Below are 18771 nucleotides of genomic sequence, written 5' to 3'. Positions count from 1 at the left end.
TGGATCATTTTCCTGATTTTGGCGGAGAATCTGTTTTGGTCACTCTGTATGATGACTTCTGTTGAGAGAGACACGGGAAATGTGTCATTGTTAATTCTTGACCTCTCAGTGGCTTTCTGTACCATTGACCATGGTATCCTCCTGGAGTAGCCGTTCATGTTATGGGTGGGTGGCACTGATTTGCAGTTGTTCTGGTCCTACTTGGACTATTGTTTCCAAAGGGTAATGCTCGGTTTTCAGTTTTATCCCCCATGCTGTTTAACATCTACATGAAACCACTGAGTGGGGTAATCCAGAGTTTTGGAGTACATTGTTAACAATATGCTGATGACAGACAACTCTATTTCTTTACAGCTGCAGGTGAGGCATTGGATGGGCTGGACCATTGTCTTGTCTCAGTAACAGACTAGCTGAGAGCCAACAAGCTGAAGCTCATTTGAGGTAAGACTGTCACTGAATGGTTCCTTAAACTGGATGGATAGGATGTTGCCTGCTCTTGATGTAGTTACACTTCCTCTGAATGAGTGGTTATTCATCTTGGGGGTCATTTGAGGCTCATGTGGCCTTGGTAGCATGAAGTGCCTTCCATCAACTTTGGCTGGTTTCCCAGCTGGACATAGCCAAATCCTAGCTGTGTCTCTATGGGCGATGAGAACAGGCCTTTTCTGCAGTGGCTTCCCTTTTGTAGAAAGCTCTTTCCAGGGAGGCTCACCTGGAGCCTTCATTATCCATCTTTAGGCGCCAGGTGAAAATGTTCCTCTTCAACCAGACTTTGGCTGATTAACATTTTATGTCCTTGTTCTTGTTTTTAATTACGTACAGTGGTACCTCAGGTTACACACGCTTCAGGTTGCATACGCTTCAGGTTACAGACTCCACTAACCCAGAAATAGTGCTTCAGGTTAAGAACTTTGCTTCAGGATGAGAACAGAAATCGGGCTCCGGTGGCACGGCAGCAGCAGGAGGCCCCATTAGCTAAAGTGGTGCTTCAGGTTAAGAACAGTTTCAGGTTAAGTATGGACCTCCGGAATGAATCAAATACTTAACCTGAGGTACCACTGTATTGTGTTTTTATTTTGTATTTTTATGCTGTGAACCACCCAGAGATCTTTGGATAAAGGGCAGTATACAAATGCAACAAACAAAAACAAACAAACAAACAAACAGTATAATAAATAATAATAAACAAGATCATGCGACTGAGCTGCATAGGCTTGAGATCCAGCCATTCCCTACACACCCCCTACACACCCAGAACACTCCTTCTGAGGAACTTTCTGACCTGGGAAGCACAAGTTACCTCACTGTATATTTGGCTGAGCCTGACTGAGCTGGGAATCAACCATCTGAGCTGGAGATCCACTAAATCCTAACCTGTTTATCTAGGGGGACTTACTATAGGTTTCCCCCCTTAGCAATTGTTTCCACAACTACCTTTTGCATTCCCTACAGCAGAGATGAGGAACCCTTTCCAGTATTTCCAAATGGCAATATTTCAGAGGCCACATACCTGTGGTGGGCGGCGCCAGAGGCAAAAGTTTGGGGAGGGAGCAAAAGATAATATTGTACAATAGACTACATTCCACTTAAGGATGGGGAAGAAATTCAATTCAGTTTATATTTACACTTGATCTTAGCCAAAAGGCCGCAGTTTATATTTAAAGCCAACAGCATGAGAACCATCATGGAACCATCTATCTGAGCACATAGCCATTTTTCAAAAATTGCACTTACCTGCATTTTGCGTTGCAGTTCTTTAACCATCGAAAGTTTATAAAAATGAACATATTAGAGAGGGGAATACATAAAATGAATATATTACTGGAAATAACATACAAAAGGCATAATATTAAGATAAATTGCTTGAAAAATGCATGTGAAGTCAACAAAACAGCATACAGAAATGTGTTGATTTGGAGAAATTTGCACTAAATGCTGAAGAATTTTCATGAGAATTTTTATTTTTAAAAAAGAAAAAGCGCTGCCGAAATGTGGCATACTGAATTTAAGACTGGGAAAATGAGAAACCAAGAGAACCCAAATTGACGCATTCTTAATTCAATTCATGCAAATGCCAGAGGTTTTTATTCAGAGGCCTTATCATAACACAAAGACACATGCGGGGGGGGGGGGGGGGTTGCCCCAACCCCTCAGTCATTTTGCTTGCCATTTTCTGAAACTTTTCCAGCTCTATACTATTTTTTTTTGAGGTGCAGAAACCATATTTCTATAAGTACATTTTCATACTAAGTTTTTTTTAAGCCACTCTCCTAATGATCCATAATACAGAATTCATATTTTCCACAGAAACTGCAATTCAGGTTTACTTAGAAGTGAGTCCCAGTGAATATGCATTTCTATTCCATTGAATTTAATTTGCTTCTGAGTAGAAAGAAAGAAAGAGAAATTAACAGTAGATTGTGTGGAACTTATTCTCGAGTAAGGCCATGCATTTGTAACCACAAAATTTGATTACTGCAATGCACTCTATGTGGGGCTGCTCTTGAAATTGGTCCAGAAACTGAAGTTAGTGTGACCACAACTTATTGTACATTTTTGAAGCAGCTACAATAGTTGCCCATCTGCTACCAGACAAGGTTGAAGATGTTGCTTCTTGCTTATATGCTGATGGGCCAGGCTACATGAGTGACCACCTCTCTCTTTACACTTCTCTCTGTCACTATGCTTCCAGACTGAGAACCTCCTAGTAATATGGTTTTCATTGTTGTGGACCCATTATATATATAATTTTGGTCAATAACCAGTAGAACCCATTGTATATAAGGCATCACAAGTGATTTAGAGGAGTGTGACCGTTCAGTCACATTGGGCACAGAGCCTCGGGGGTGCCACAGGGAACTCTACAACTGTAATGTAGAATGGAAGGCAAGAGGCGGGGCTGTTCCAAATGTTAATGTTACACAGGGTGCCGCAGAAATTTAAGATCTCAATGTCTTTCATGGAAGACAAGCACTAACAATCTATGTTTAGGATTCATATGGAAGACTGTTTTTATTTACTCAAGCTATTTACCCCAAAAGAAATTTGTAATTATTGTCCCCTGGTCATTTTATACTGTTAGACTTTAACTGTGTTAGTCATTGTATATGTTTTATACTCTATTTTGTGGTTTTCTCTACATTGTCCTGATAAATATTATCATATGAGGGGTCTATAAATTTCTTAACATAAGTGAATAACTATGAATAGGATTGCACTCTTTTTCTTGTTTGAGGGAAGATTGGTCATACCAGCAAGTTATTTATGGATATGATTAACTCTCCAGAGGTCATGGAGTAAGTGCTCATGATTTTGGAATGGGGAACACATCAGCAGGGAAGTCCAACTCTGACAGCAAACCTCCCAATTAAATTCCTAATTGTTTGTGAAAAGATCTAAATGATGCATGCAAGACCAGCATCTGCTCAGGAGTCTGGAACACTCTTGCTCTGAGGTGAAAGTATTTTGGTCAGGGAACCTGGACAAAGTCAGATGAAGAAGAGAAGTGTGCTTAAGGATGCAAAATCCATTTGGAGATAAAGGCAGCTAATGGGACTTAAGAGTTCTTTTACCGTCTCTAGTGCGGAGTCCCAAACTCCACACTAGGGCTCAGCTCAAATGCCTTCCCCTAATGTTGCAACAATGCTCACCGGCATACTCACAGGGAGAAAGATTTTGATGAATTTATCAGAGGGCCCCTCCCCTGCTTTTTTTTGCTACATAATACTGTTGCCTTATGTTAAGCTTGTGATATATTAAGACCCTGATATCCTTTTCACACATTCCACTGGTAAGCCAGGTAACCCCCATTTTATATTAGTGCAGCTGGACCTACCAATTGTCCCTATTGAAATTAATTTTGTTTGTTTGGGCCCAGTTCTCCAACCTGTTACAGTCATATTGAATCCCAATTCTGTCTTCTACAGTGTTAGCTACCCCTTCCAGTTTGGTGTTATCTGCAAATTTTATGAGCAATCCCCTCAGCTTCATCGAAGCAATTTATAACAACTGGCCCAGACAGAACCCTACAGCACCCGACTTGCCACTTTTTTCCAGAATGATGAGGAACCATTAGTGAGCATTCTTTGGGTTTGGCCTGTCAACCAGCAAAAAATCAACCTAACAGGTTCCTCGTCAAGCCCACATTTTACCAGGTTCTCTGCAAGAGGATAATGAGGATCTTTGTCAAAGGTTTACTGAAATCAAGATACACTACTTCCACAGCATTCCCCTGATCCACCAAGCTTGTCATCCTATCAAAAGAGAAAAAAAGAAACGAGATTAATCTGGTATGACTTGTTTTTTGAGAAACCCATTCTGGGTCTTAGTAATCACAGCATCCTTTTATAAGTGATCACAGTCTGACTATTTAATTATGTGTTCTGGCTTGCCCTTAGATTTGACATTCCATTAAAGGTGAAAAACACTTATCACCACCCACATGATGCAGGCAGAAGGTGAGTAACATAATAATTACCTTTAAAATATTACTTTGGATTCCCTCTCTTTTGTCTTTATATAGACTGATCTCAAAGGAGAATGTCTTATTGCAAGAAATTTTGTTTCTGTTTCATTCCACCTTTGGTACAATAATAATAATAAAATAATACAGGGTTCATTTTAATAAAATTGTATGATAGTGCTCACCCATATTAGGGTTTTTCTTTTTCTTTGTTATACTGTCTGTTTGTTCTCGGGTTGTAATTTCAATAGTTTCTTTGTTACTTGATCCAATTAGCTTCAGTTCTTCACAGTGAAGGCTTTGATAAGGAGCGAGGGCGGGGGGAGGAAGAGGGGATCTCTCATCTTTTCATCTCCATCTGGCAACAATTGAAATATCTTTGAAGTCCAAATTGTTGGGTAAGAATGGCAAAACACAGGAACAAATGTCACAACCAATTTCTTTCTTAGCTGAAGACTTGGATGCAAGTTGCCTTATAATGAAATAATTACACTACACAAGTAATTATCTTAACCCAGTTTGTCATAATTCAAAATTAATGTTAATTAATCTTCTGTTTTCAGGAGTGTAATTCTACACTAACACCCGCTAACATTTTTTATTATTACAGTTTTTAAGTACCTTTAAGTACATTTGACAATTCCATCTTATAATATAAATACATAGCATGAAAGAAAAATCTCTATGGTACATTTTAAATGTATTTAGGTAAATCTTACAATTCCTCTTCATTTGGAGCATTTCAAAGGTTCCATGCCCAATGGCTTCCCAGTTCTGAACCTTAGTAATTTTACTTCTCTCCATTAATACTGTACTTCCTTCCTATGATATTCCAGCATTAGATACTTGCAATGCTGAAAAGGCAAGTCATTTTTCACTTTAACTTGGGGTGGGATTACTCTGAAAAGTGGCTTGCCTTTTTGGCCTATAAACTTTCAAGAAACCCTTGGCTCTTTAACCCCCCCCCTGTGGTTTCAGAAATGACATGAAAGTATGCAAGGGGAGCCATTAACTCCACTCCAGTGGTGTGCAGTGGACTTTTTTGTAGGAAAACAGTTAGTGCCAGAGGTGCCAGCTTGCAAGGCTGGTGTGTGTGTGTGTGATATTGCAAGCATGAGCATCACATCTCCCTAAATTGGGCAGAAGCTTCATGGGCTTTGGGAAGGAGGACGTAGGCCTCTGAAAGGATGTTGGAGCCCTACTGTCTCCTTCCCAAAGCTGGGCAGGTCCCAGTTGTAGCATCGTGCCTCCCATCCTAAGTTGGATAGAAGCTTCTTGGGCTTCGGGAAAGAGGCACCAGGCTTTAATAATTTATTATTCTAATTTACTAGGAACATTTAATAGAACCTGGTCTTCCTAGTCCACTGACCGCATGTCACTGCTCCACTTTAAGAACCATTGCATTAGTTCATTCAACTTATTTAAATAGTTCTATTTGGCCTTATATAGACTGCTTTTTTGCACTGTTTACACCTATCTAATAGAAGCAGGGAACTATGTAACAATTCTTTAATCCAATCAATGTCTGCAACACCTGTAATCTCATGTGTCAACAGTTTTGTGCTGGTTCTGCTATCTCATTCAAATGAGATTTAAGATATGTAATCCAATATCTAATCTGATCACTATTTTTCATGTCTGTTCAGCTCCTTTACAAAAACAAAAACAAAAACCCTTCTTAACCCAAACATGGTTGAGCTTTCAACTGCTTGAACGAAAATGCAATGTGAAGGGCTGTGTTCTAACACTTTTCATGCTCAATAGGGTTTCAGAATTCATTGCTTGGTTTTGTTGTTGTTGTTTTTAAGAAAAGAAATAATAAGAAATACTTGGACATGTATACTAATGGCTCTGGCCCTATATGCCTGACGAAGTGTCTCCACCCCCATTGTCAGCTCCAAGGGCCTTCTGATGGTTCCCTCATTGCAAGTAATGGAGTTACAAGGAACCAGGCAAAGGGTTCATGGTAGTGGTGTCTGCCCTTTGGAACATCTTCCTGTCCTGATAGATGTCAAGTAATTAAGACATCTGTATAGAGGAGGCTTTAATGTTTGGTGTTTCATTGTGTTTTTATATTGTGCGGAACTCCACATCACCATCTAGTGTCACAGTGTCAGAATGCATAAACAACACATATAAAGTGCTATTTCTTTGCCAATGTAGCTGAGTCCCAAGTTATTTATAAAGACGTTGAACAACTGTGCACCTTACTTGTCACTTTCTTCCAGGATGACTCAGAACCATTAATGAGCACTGTCTGGGTTTGGTCAGTCAACCAGGTACAAATCCAACAAACAGTTACCTCGTTCAAAACACATTTCACCAGCTTCCTCACAATAATATCATCATGAAATACAATCCATATAGAAGTAACTTGTGCTGCATCTTGCATAACTTTTTTTTTTGGGGGGGCACACATACATGCATGTGCATTTGTTGATGTGTTGGTATGTATCTGAATTGAGGTTTATATATCTTGGTGCAACCCCCTCAATTCTGTTAATGGTAACAGTTCTATAGATTTGTTCTATTTGAAAGTAGCTTCCCAAAATCCCACACACACACCCTTCAATGTACTGTTTTCCAAGCTTTCTATTTAAGCAGGTTTGCACGGCTGCTGAAATGCTGTACTATAATTAGCAGCACACAAATAAGAAAATAAAGAACGCCTGTATTTAATCTTCCGGGAAAGAAAGTTGGGGCAGAACAAAGCATTTTCTCATGTGGGGTAAGGAACTCTTTTCAACCAAAGGGCCAAATTCCCTTCTGCGGACTATATTCCTTTATTGGGAATAAAGCCAAAAGGCAGAACAATAAATACGATTCTCACAAAGTTTGAAGACATATTCAAGTCAGGCAAAAACACCCAATGAAGATGCAAAGCAGTGTTGATGAGGGGTGTGGCTTGAGAGGATATGTGGCCTGCCAGGGACTGACTGAACACTGAGGAATGGTGGTTGGATTCTGGTGAGTGGGCACTGGGAAAAACGGGGGTTATAGACTGACTTGGAAGAAAGAATCACTGATCTGGAGGAGCCTGTAACAGCTGGGAGATGTGAGGCAGAGGCAAGAGAAGCTGCAGAATTGGAGAGGGGGAAACAGTAGGAAAGAGGGGTGGGTCAGGCTGGTGTAGAGTCAGGGGTTTCTACACCTCCTTCTCCTGCCTCAACCTCTCCTGTCCACTGTCTCCCAGGAACAGAAGAGGATTGAAAAGAGAGGAGCAGAAGTAGGTTACACACAGGCAGAGACTTCTCCAGCTTGTGCGCAGCTTGAGTGGGGGAGACAGGGATGCACCCTTCTAGTGCTGACCTGAAACACCAAAGAACAGTGTTAGGAAGAGGTTATCCCAACCACCAGAATTTCAGGAAATGCAGGTGTAGCAGCTAAGTGGGCATATATGCCACTTAGCAATGTGTAAGGTATAAGGTACATTCTGTTTCCTGTCCCCCAAGCATACCAGCACTAACAATAGTTATTTCAGAAAGCACATGACAGAACTGAAATAATTGTAGAGGATAAATCATTTTATCTGTCTGCTGGTCAAGGTACGAACACCATCTCTTCAGGGTGACATTTTCCTTGGCCATCTTCAGAGCTCTACATATTAGTGAATGTATCACTGTGGGTGGCAATTCAAGGCAATCTAAGGAGCCATCTCTTGGAGGACATTTCCCTGAGTTTGGACTCAGGTACCATTACGATTTGCTGCTCAAAGATTGATTGGCTGGGCAGAGGTGCCATGCTAAACATGGCAGTGTCCTCTCAGGAGGGCCCCTCCCCCCTCTGTGACACCTCCAGGTTCCTCCGGAGAAGGCCACCTGGCCCAAGACCATTGCTCATCCATGGCCTTACCTGGCCAAATATCAGTTTTCCAGGGGCTCCAGGGTTTTGAAAAAAGCTACCACCATTTGCAGCCCGCACCCTTCCCCAGATTTGGCCTTCCAGTGGCTAGAATTAAATTCCTCAGGGGATGGTGCTCTGAGTCATACAAGAGTTATGTGTCCCAGTGCACCTGATCTCACATTATCTTGTTCTTTGGTTTGCAGGATTATCACCTAAGAAGGTCTGGATTTGCGGGCACAGTATTGTGCATTGGGCCCACGCTCGTGCAACAGAATCCATCTGGGAAGAGAACCTGGGTTTTCCTTCCTACATACAGATATCCTGGATCACTCAGAGGGGAATGAGATGGCATCACGTGCTGCCACTTCTGACAAATCAAATCTCCTTGTTGGGTCCACCTGATTTCATTGTCTTCCAGGTGGGTGAGAATGAGCTGGGTGAATGGAGAGCCATTGACCTCACCAGGGTCATTGCTAAGCACTTGGAGACCTTACATGCTCACTACCCACAGATCATCCTTTGCTGGTCTTATCTACTGGAGAGGCAGTTTTGGTTTGGCCAGGGGGGTTGCATCCTCCAGGGATCTGTCATGAATCGAGCCAGGAAGAGTTTAAATCGTAGAATAAAGCGCAAGGTGCAGTTCCTGGGTGGTATGGCAATTCGGCACCCTAATATTACCTTGAAAAATGGGGCCATATTCAGACGTGATGGAGTGCATCTGACTGACATGGGTAATGATATTTGGTTGTCTGATCTGGTGGGATGCTTAAGGTTTTGGCTTCAGATATGAGTGGTTTGGTGGTGAGCTTGAGTGGTGGTTTAGGCATTGTATAGGCATAATCTTGGTTAGAGGGGAGGTTGTAGTCTGTGCCTGACACCTCCAAAATGGGGCATCCCATTAGAGGGATCCAGGGGAGATGCTTTCAGCTGGCCTGCCTGCCAGAAGAACTTACATTTTGGGGTCAACTAGAAATGAGGGAGTTCCTGACCTACATCAAGGAGTAACTCCCCAACTTGATTGCGCTTGGGGAGTGCTAAGTGCTTGATTTGAGTCTACACAACACCTATGCCACACCTCTTACATCTACAGTCACTAAAGTTGTGGTCTGATTTCACCCAAATAATGGCTGTCGTGCCTCTTATTCTTGCGGAGGACCAAGCGGTAGGAGGTAATGCCTTGCCACACTATTTTAGGAAATGCTGGTCTAGCAGCTAAATGCCACTTAGCAATGTATAAGATATAAGGTAGATTCCCTCTCCTGCCCCCAAGCATACAGTGGTGCCTCGCAAGACGAAATTAATTCGTTCCGCGAGTTTTTTCGTCTTGCAAATTTTTCGTCTTGCGAAGCACGGTTTCGGAAAAGTTTTGGAAAAGCTTCAAAAATCACCAAAGTCTTCAAAAACCTCAAAAAAGGCTACCACACCGCGTGCTATGAGTTGCTCCTCGAAGTCAAGTCACAACTGTATTAACGGTTTTAAGAAAAAGGAAACAAACTTGCAAGACGTTTTTGTCTTGCGAAGCAAGCCCATAGGGAAATTTGTCTTGCGAAGCAACTCAAAAAACCAAAAACCCTTTCGTCTTGCGTTTTTCGTCTTGCGAGGCATTCGTCTTGCGAGGTACCACTGTACCAGCACCAACAACATTTATTTTAGAGAACATATGAGAAAACCTAAATAATTGTGGAGGATATTTAAAATCTAGAACCAGCAGAGCAAAATGGATTATGCTGCTCCTACTCTGCTAGTCACAAAGTTTATTTCCATGCTCCATCCTGTTATTGATTCCATTTAGACAAAGAACACCTTCAGTGTTATTCATCTGGTATTGGTTTTCATGAGGGGTTTGACATAGTGCCACAATTATACCAAATACTTAATCACCTTTGAGCTCTGGGATCTCTTTATTTGCAGATTTCTCCTTGGCCTGAATGGGAGTTTTAGTGGGTAAGGAAATGTCAGAGTTTGGTTCAAGCACTATTAACATCTTCCTGTACCCTTTGTGTGATAGCTTGCCAGTGGTGTGATTGGCAGGGAAAGGTGATTGTAATGCTTTTACTAAGCCTACATTAAACTGACTCAAAATACAAGATTGTTCCTTTTGTAATACCTGGCTGCCTTATGAAATAAGTGGCATTTCCCATAAAACTATTTATCCAGCTTGGTATTTAAATAACACACCCTCTCCCTTCCTGATGGCTTAAAAGTTGCATCAGGGGTGTCCCAGGCACTGAAAGCAGCAATCAGGCCATGGGGGCTCCTAAGTAAGCACTTGGGAAATATGACTGGGTCCAGATTTTGGATTTGGCAGTGGAGGATGATTGAATATCCACCCATCTATCCAGTGAGCATTGGACATTATCACTTTTCAGCTCATAAATATCACTCTTAGCTATTACACCTGGGGTCTGGGGTCTTCTGCCCCTTTAGCTGACCACCAGGACCCTCCCTGGCCCACCTAGTCCAGCCACACCCCTAACTGGCCCTGCTTCCAAGCCACATTGAATGCTTTTGCTTTGCAATAATGTTTCCTCAGAACTCTGATACATTTTCCTAGATAGAAGATAAGAGAGGGTTGAGTGTGAGTGTATAGCAACTAGCCTACTGTACAATGGTAAAACTTGAATTTGTTGCTTTACCTGCTTTTGTCTCTTACCCTGCCTAAAACTGGCATTGGCCTCTGGAAGGTTTCCCAGGAGGCAACGTGGCTCTCTACCTAAAAGGGTTCCCTACCTCTTCTCTTGCTACATTTCAAGGCCAACATTACTGAACATGTAAGAGCTAGAATCCGATAAAACCTTCACTCCCAACCTTTTGTGCTCAATAATCAAATGTGTGACACATTAGGATCAAAGCACCACAGGGTTCAAATACCATGCTAGTTGACATGTGTAGAGACATAAATGCAGTGATAAGAATGTAGGTGTGTGATCCAGAAGAACCAGGGAATTTGTTAGCAGGTTTATAGAAGGAACTGAGGTACAAAATCTGGCGACATTCTCATTGAATTGAGATGATGCTCCAAGTTTTCAACATTCTGCATTTAACAATTGTTTCAGTCAAGGAAGGGCATCACCATAGTTTCAGACCATTAGCATATTTTCCCCCAGAATTGTTTACACTTCTGGCAAGTCACTTTTTCTTTATGCATGATTTTAAATGTGCAGATCTATATTAATCAATAAATTTGAAAACAGGCCTTAAATTTTTGCTGAAAACCTTGACCTTCCCCACAATACTCTGACACTCTTGTGCAGTGCTTTCCCCCCTAGAAAAGTAGATGCCAGTATGCACTATGAAGTTGTTACAGTAAGTGCAAAAAAGAGGGGGAGATGCCAGTACTGCGTACCCTTGAGTACCCCCCTGAAGAAGAAAAAGCACTGTTCTTGCATGGCAAGGCATCCCCCCAACTCTTTGGTCCTCCCCAATACCAAGAATAAGAGACGTGACAAACACTATTTGGGTGAAATCAGACCACAACTTTATTGATTGTAGGCTTGGCATAGGCATTGGGTAGACCCCACCACCCTTCCAGCCTGCCAGCTGAAAGAACTTGAGTTTTGGGGTTAACTGGAAATGAGGGAGTCCCAGACCTATATCAAAGGGTAACTCCCCTACTAGACTGCATCTGGGGAGTGCTGTGGCCTCTCATTCTCACTTGGGCTTCTGGACAGAAGTATCTCCCCTAGATCCCTTTAATGGAATACCCCATTTTGGAGGAACCATGCAGAGACGTCAACCTCCCCATGTGACCAAGACTATATTTAGCCAATGGCTAAACCACCAAAGTTGTGACAATTGCCACAAGGATGGCAAAAAGCAGAAGACGAATGTCAATTTGCCAACTGAGAAAATTCCAACCTGGCCATGCCATAACCATGCCATAACCATGAAATAACCATGAAACAGCAGCATGTAAAAGTAATAGTACCACTCTATTCCGCCTTGGTCAGACCATACCTAGAATACTATGTCCAATTCTGGGCACCACAATTTAAGAAGGAGATTGCCATATTTTGAAGAGCAAAAAAGAGGGCACACTTTTGCTGCCTTCTACTTTTAACTATGACGAGTCTACCCATGAAAAAGATGACATATGGATAGAACGTGGGCAACCAAGATGATCAAGGGTCTGGAGACCAACGCTTACAAGGAGCGCTTGAAGGAACTGGGTTCTTCAAGAAAGGAGATTTCGACTAAACATACGGAAAAAAACTTTCTAAGATCTGTTCAACAGTGGAGCAGTCTTCCTTATAAGGTTGTGGACTCTCCTTCCTTGGAGACTTTGAATCAGACTTGTCATGGATGCTTTAGCTGAGATTCCTGCATTGCAGGTGTTGAACTAGATGACTTTTGGGGTCCCTTAAAACTCTACCATTCTATGATTCTATAAAAGCGGGTGGGAGATCCAATGAAAAGTGACTGCAGAGCAAACTACATGCCTATTCAATAAACTGGAGGGGCAGACTAAGCCCAATCCATGGTGGTCCATGCCCACTTGCAATTCACTGATTAGGTGAGTAGGCAGGACCAATTAGCCAGGCAGCAAGCTTGGCTCAGAGGCTTCATTTGCTGCCTGGGACTTTGCACGTCAGATCCGGGCACACAGGGGAATGCCAGCCCGCAGCCAAAGAAAGTGAGTGAACTTCCCAAGCAAGACCTGTAATGGTGATCTGCTAGACCAGGGACTACTAAATAAGAAGTGAAAAGCCAGCTGTATGTGAAGGTGATGGCCCTGGACTCTTACAATACCTTTGTGTTTGCAAAAGGTGAGAACATACATTAAGGGTGACACTGACCAAGTTCCAGGAATAATGCTCACTTTCCAAATTTGGTATGAATTCTGATCGATATATTTCAGAAGAAATTTGATAAGTGGTACAAAATTATGCTGCGCCATCCAAGAATTGTCTCTCACCCATTGAAATTCATCAGCGTTTGTTCCTAATTTACGCTACTGTCCATAAGTTCAGAGCAGGGCACTGTCTGCTCTGCAATTAGCTCATCACATCTATGTTGCTCCAATCAAGATCTAAATAGTCAAAGCCGAAACATATAATTGGAGCTGGCATGGGTTATGTACACTGAATAACCTTTTCTCTTTTGTGAAATTATTTTTAGATATTTTTCTCATGCAAATATACAGATGTGCACACTTGGTGCCCTCTCCTGAATGAGTTATGCCATCATTGACAAGTGTCACATCTTCTTTAATTACAATACTTATGAAGAAAATTGTTAAGTAAGTTTCCCACATAATAAACAAAAGCGAATAAAGCTCATATTAGCTTATAAAGAACTTGATTATATCAACCAGCCCATTATTGGGAACATTAACTTGAAGGCCTGGAAAGGTCAACAACATTATACTCTACTTTGGTGGTGAATGTACACGATGAGGACCATAATTGAAAAGAGATAAACAAGTCACGGGGCGGGGGGAGGAGAGAGAAAAGAAATGGGAACTATAGTGATTCTGTCGCAGTACTATTAGGGAGAGAGACGTTCTGATGGCAATCAGCCAATGCCTTTTCCACCTGCCTTGCCCCACCCTCCAGCCCTTTCCCAGACCATGACTTTAAGAACAGCAGAAGCAGCTGGGAAGAGAGAAGAGGAGTTTAGGGATATTTCTTAAAAATTAATTTTATAAGTTGTGTGTCTTTGTTCCTCAGTTCAATCCTTTTACATTTTTACATGGTTTTGTATGTTTTGTGGTATTTTATGCACTGTGTCTTGCCATAATTTTTATTGATTATAGTTTAGTAATTCTTTATTGTAACTGATAAGTGTAAACTGTTTATTATTTGCTGATACTTAATTTTACTGTTTACTATTATATTCTAATAGATTATTGAATATTGCTTTTTTTGTTTATATGTTTATTTTAAAGTTATTGTAACTTATATTTTTGCTAACCAAATCTCACAATTTGGGAAAGACCTGCTAGAGAATAACAAAAAAATAATGTCTAAAATGTCTAAAATGCTGTTAGAATGGCAAACAAAAATGTTTAAGTTGAAATCAGATACCTGTTGGAAATACAAAGAGAAAGAAGGTAACATTTTTCATATGTATTGGTCATGTAAGGTGGTTAAAGCTTTCTGGGAAATGATATATAATGAATTGGGGGGGGGGATGCTAAGGTTAACTTCTGTGTGTGTGTGTTTTAAAAACAAAAAGCCAGAAGCTTTTCTCTTAGGAATAATTGGAGGAGAGATATGTAAAGAATAGAAAATTTATTGATTATTTGAAGACACACTGTAAAGAACTTAAAATGTAAGCAGGGTTCATATAAACTGATATAGTAAGAGATAATTAAAAGGGAACTAAAAGGGAATATAATGGGGAGTTAATAACTAGGTATAACTTGGATATGCAGTAACAAAAAGATGTAAAATAAGTAATCGCAGAAAGGAGGGGAGGGAAGTCGAATAAAATTTGGATTAATTATGTTAAGATTGATATTTCTTTGTCAAAACACATGTAAAATGAGAAAATGAAAAATTAAAATTAAAAAAATAAAGTTATTGTGACTTTTTAGTATTGGATCAGGTTGCTGTTATTAATGTTTGATGCTTTCTTATGTGTTTATAAGTGTTGGAAGCCACCCAGAGTGGCCGGGGCAACCCAGCCAGATGGGCGGGGTATAAATAACCATCATCACCATCATCACTACTGGTGCCAGATCCAGGGAGTCCGGGGGCCCAGGCACCCACAAAATATTTGCTCAGGATGCCCCGTCCTTTGTCCCCCGCTGCCACCACTGCAGCCTACCACCACATCCCACCACCTTACCACTGGCACTATGGTGCTATGGCAGCAACTGGGCCGTGGTCTGCGCCTCCACTGTGGGGCTCCTGTTGGGTCCTGCCGTGGCCACAGACATGCTTCTGGGGTGCATCTGCAGCCACGGTGGGCCTCAACAGAGGACCCGTGGAGGATGCTCAGGCCCTGGAGCACACACACACTCAGCAGCCACAGCCTCGGGCCCAAGTTGGCGCCACAGCTTAAGTTTGTATAAAACCTTCCTCACCTTATTACAAAACAATTTTCCCAGGTCTTCAAAAATCTCCTGAGCCTTTGAATTTCTTTTTCTACCAAAACCTTAAATGGAAAAATGCAAGAGCAGCCCTTTTCCCCCTCTAACACTCAGCAACTTGACTTGCTGTTAAAACCAAAGGAGCTCCGTTCAAGAGTGGGAATCTCTGTGTGCCTGTGTATGTGTGTATGTGAGAGAGAATTTCTGCTTCAGGTGTGAAAAGTCTGAGGCCAGTATCTCAACATCTGAAACTTCATCCTTATAACTTTCCACCTCATTGATTCCCCATCCCATTTCCAAACACATCCTTTCTCCTGTGTCTTCAGCTCTTAATTTCTCTTTCCTTCCTCTAATATTCATTACTTAGCACTGTCTATTATCTACCATCACTCTCCATCGTATTTTGAGCAAAAGGTCTAACAGAATAAGATGGGGAGGGGCCAGCTCTTCTGAGGTTAGGCTATCATTGAAAAATGCTGGATGAGAGCCCTGTCTTAGCAAGGGCTTCACGAGTCGATTGGATTTATTTTATCTCCTAGGGACATGTTTTTCTTGCATTGTATTTGAATTCCTTTTTCGGTGGAACAGCAATCGCCGATGCATGCACCAAGGGTATTAGCTAATTTTAGTAAACTTCCCCTCCATATTGACCATGACATCATGCAGAGGTTTCTTTAACACAGATTTAAGTGACCATAAAGCTTTCTTTCAATCGGAAATTAGGAATTTGGGCATTGGGTTGCTTCCTGGAAATTTGGTTTCCTATCAAAGTTGAACAAACTTAGGTTAAAGTCAGGTAGAGCTCTCGTGATCAGTTTGTCAAAGATAGAAATGTGGACAAATGAATCCCGTTTAATTGCTTAAATAAATCCAAGAATTCAATACCATTCTTCTTAAGCCAAGGACAGAAGAGCAAACATCAACGTAAGTGGTGTGTATGTGTGTGTGTATGAATAGTTTATTTTATCCATGGTTAACAGGACTAAGGTAAGTTGGGTGGCTAGTTATGCATACCCATGCCCTCCCAAAAAGGAAATTACTAAGATACATGACAAAAAGGATGAAGATATGTATGCAATTTTATTTTCTAATTTATATGAATAGTTGCTACAGACACACACACCACATCTCACCATTGTTGGGAAGTCTGTGACCAGGTGGCCTCGGTATTTTGTCCAGCTGCTAAACTGCTTTGATGGGCAACTTCAAGACTACTTCAGCTCTCCCTTTTCTGAACATAGGATCATCCTCTGTAAAGTAAAGGTAAAAGGTAAATGACTCCTGGACGGTTAAGACCAGTCGAATTTGATTATGGGGTGTGGCACTCATCTCCACTTTAAGGCCAAGGGAGCCAGTGTTTATCTGCAGACAGTTTTCTGGGTCATGTGGCCAGCATGGCTAAACTGCTTCTGGTGCAATGGGACACCATGATGGAAACCAGAATGCATGGAAATGCTGTTTACCTTTTTCCTGTAAAGTAGACCACACTGACACTCTAAAGGCTTAAAGAATTTGAGCAAATTCAATCTGAGGGCCAAATTCACACTTTGAGGCCCTTTCCCCTGTGTTCCATGAAAAATCCAGAGGGTTGCAACATGAGAAGGGGCCATTTCAGTGGTGGCTCCATACTTATGCTCTCCGCAGGGAGGCTTGCCTGCAGCCATCTTTATTTATTTTTAGGAGGTACCTGGGCTTTTTGACCTTCATTTGAATGGTTACAAGTACTTGTGACCTCTTTTAGTGGATCACTTTCTGTAAGGCATGTCTTTTACTTGTATGGATGAGGATTTATTTTTTAAAAAAGTTTTTATTGGTTTGTTTGTTTTAATGGTTTAGACTGTGTTGAAAGTTGCTTTCTGTCACATTTGTGAGTAAAGCAACTCACAAATCACCCCACCCCTAGAATCTGGATCAAGCCAAATCAGGCCAAATATAGACCAAATCAAAGCTAGATCTGCCAGAAACATTTGTCTACTACTCTGAGCATTTCTCTCTCTCATAAAGCAGAAAGGAAAATTACTGCATAATGCTACAAAATTGGTGGGTTTTCTACAAAGGTAGGATGATAACTAAAGAGGTAAATAGATACTGCATGCGTATACACATGCTTAATGTCTTTTTTGGATTTTATAATGGGCAGCTCATGGAAATGAGCTTTGATCAGATGGACAAGTGGTATTTTTTTTAAATGAGGACAGTCATCCATAGAACCTGACAAAATGGGATTTTTTTTAAATTAAAAGAATATCATTTTTTAAAATCCTATTTTGTCAGGTTCTATGCATTTCCTATGAGTCAGGTAACCTCATAATGCAACATAGGCCAATGAAGTGGAATCCTGGAAGACCAAGACAGATAAAAACTACACAGCACAGTGAAACATGTTCCTACAGAAAGCAGTGAAGGCCACCAACTTGGATGACTTTAAAAGAGGTTTAGAAAAATTCATGCAAGATAGGGGATATTTTGCATCCATGGTCGAAGGTACTAAACTCCTGAATACCAGTTGCTGGCAACTGCAGGAGGTGAGAATGTTCTTGTGCTTGGGTCCTGGTTGTGGTCTTCCCATCAGGATTTGGCTGGCCATTGTGAGAGCAGGACTAGATGGGCCATTGGCCGGGTCCCACAGGCTATTCTTATGCTCCTATGTATGGTCAAGCAATCGTTGGCTTGAATGCACTGTGCTGTTGCCTTGGAGAACTATTTTTAATTTTTCCCAGGATACCGTCAAAACCAAATTTCTGATTATCTTGTCAATTATTTTGCTTCTTATTACTTGGTTGATTTTATACTAGCCAAAAGCTCATCACTAGGAGGGCAAAAGGTGGGGTAGAAAAGACCCCATAAATTGCAAGCTGGGACAATTAAATGCTGGTAGTTATCACTGGAACCTTGGCCTCCTCACTTTCCTACTCAAACCATGTACCTCCTCCTTCTTGGCCCCATCTGTAAATACTCACAATTTGTCAATGTTTGGCTGGAGGGTGATGAATAGATCTGAGTTACCTACATTCACCCCAATTCTAAGAAGGGCTCAGCGTAATAAATCAGTAATATAACAAAGTAAGGTAGCATATATCAGTAATAAAGCAGAGTGTTTTTTCTTACCATTTTTGGGAACCACAACCAAATTTCACGCATCTTAATAACAAAACAGGGATGGAGCCATTGTATTCTTTCTTTCTTTCTTTCTTTCTTTCTTTCTTTCTTTCTTTCTTTCTTTCTTTCAACATTTTTAAAAGTAGGAATAACTGTGTTAAGAAAATAACGCAACAAAATTCTTGCTACTTTCAGCAGCCAGAAGCACCATAGCCAGACACTGGAGAGACCTGTCAGGAGTAAGCATGGACTAATGATACCAAATAGTATGGGAAACAGCCCAGCTCCCCTTTATCACATACACAGCCCAACAAGACAATGACAAAAATCC

At 41.2% G+C, this 18771-nt stretch overlaps 1 long non-coding RNA gene across 1 annotated transcript; it reads left to right on the top strand.

The window, feature by feature from the left end:
- Window positions 1-264: 264 nt before the first annotated feature.
- On the top strand, window positions 265-4458 carry LOC114589319 (uncharacterized). Its single transcript, XR_013391368.1, has 2 exons — window positions 265-441; window positions 4398-4458. It is a non-coding gene; the product is annotated as an uncharacterized LOC114589319 (long non-coding RNA).
- Window positions 4459-18771: the final 14313 nt, after the last annotated feature.

The sequence above is a fragment of the Podarcis muralis genome, chromosome Z (assembly GCF_964188315.1).
Source record: "Podarcis muralis chromosome Z, rPodMur119.hap1.1, whole genome shotgun sequence".
Lineage (NCBI taxonomy): Eukaryota > Metazoa > Chordata > Lepidosauria > Squamata > Lacertidae > Podarcis > Podarcis muralis.
The sequence above is the reverse complement of the archived record's forward strand: the minus strand, read 5'-3'. Positions and strand labels throughout refer to the sequence as shown.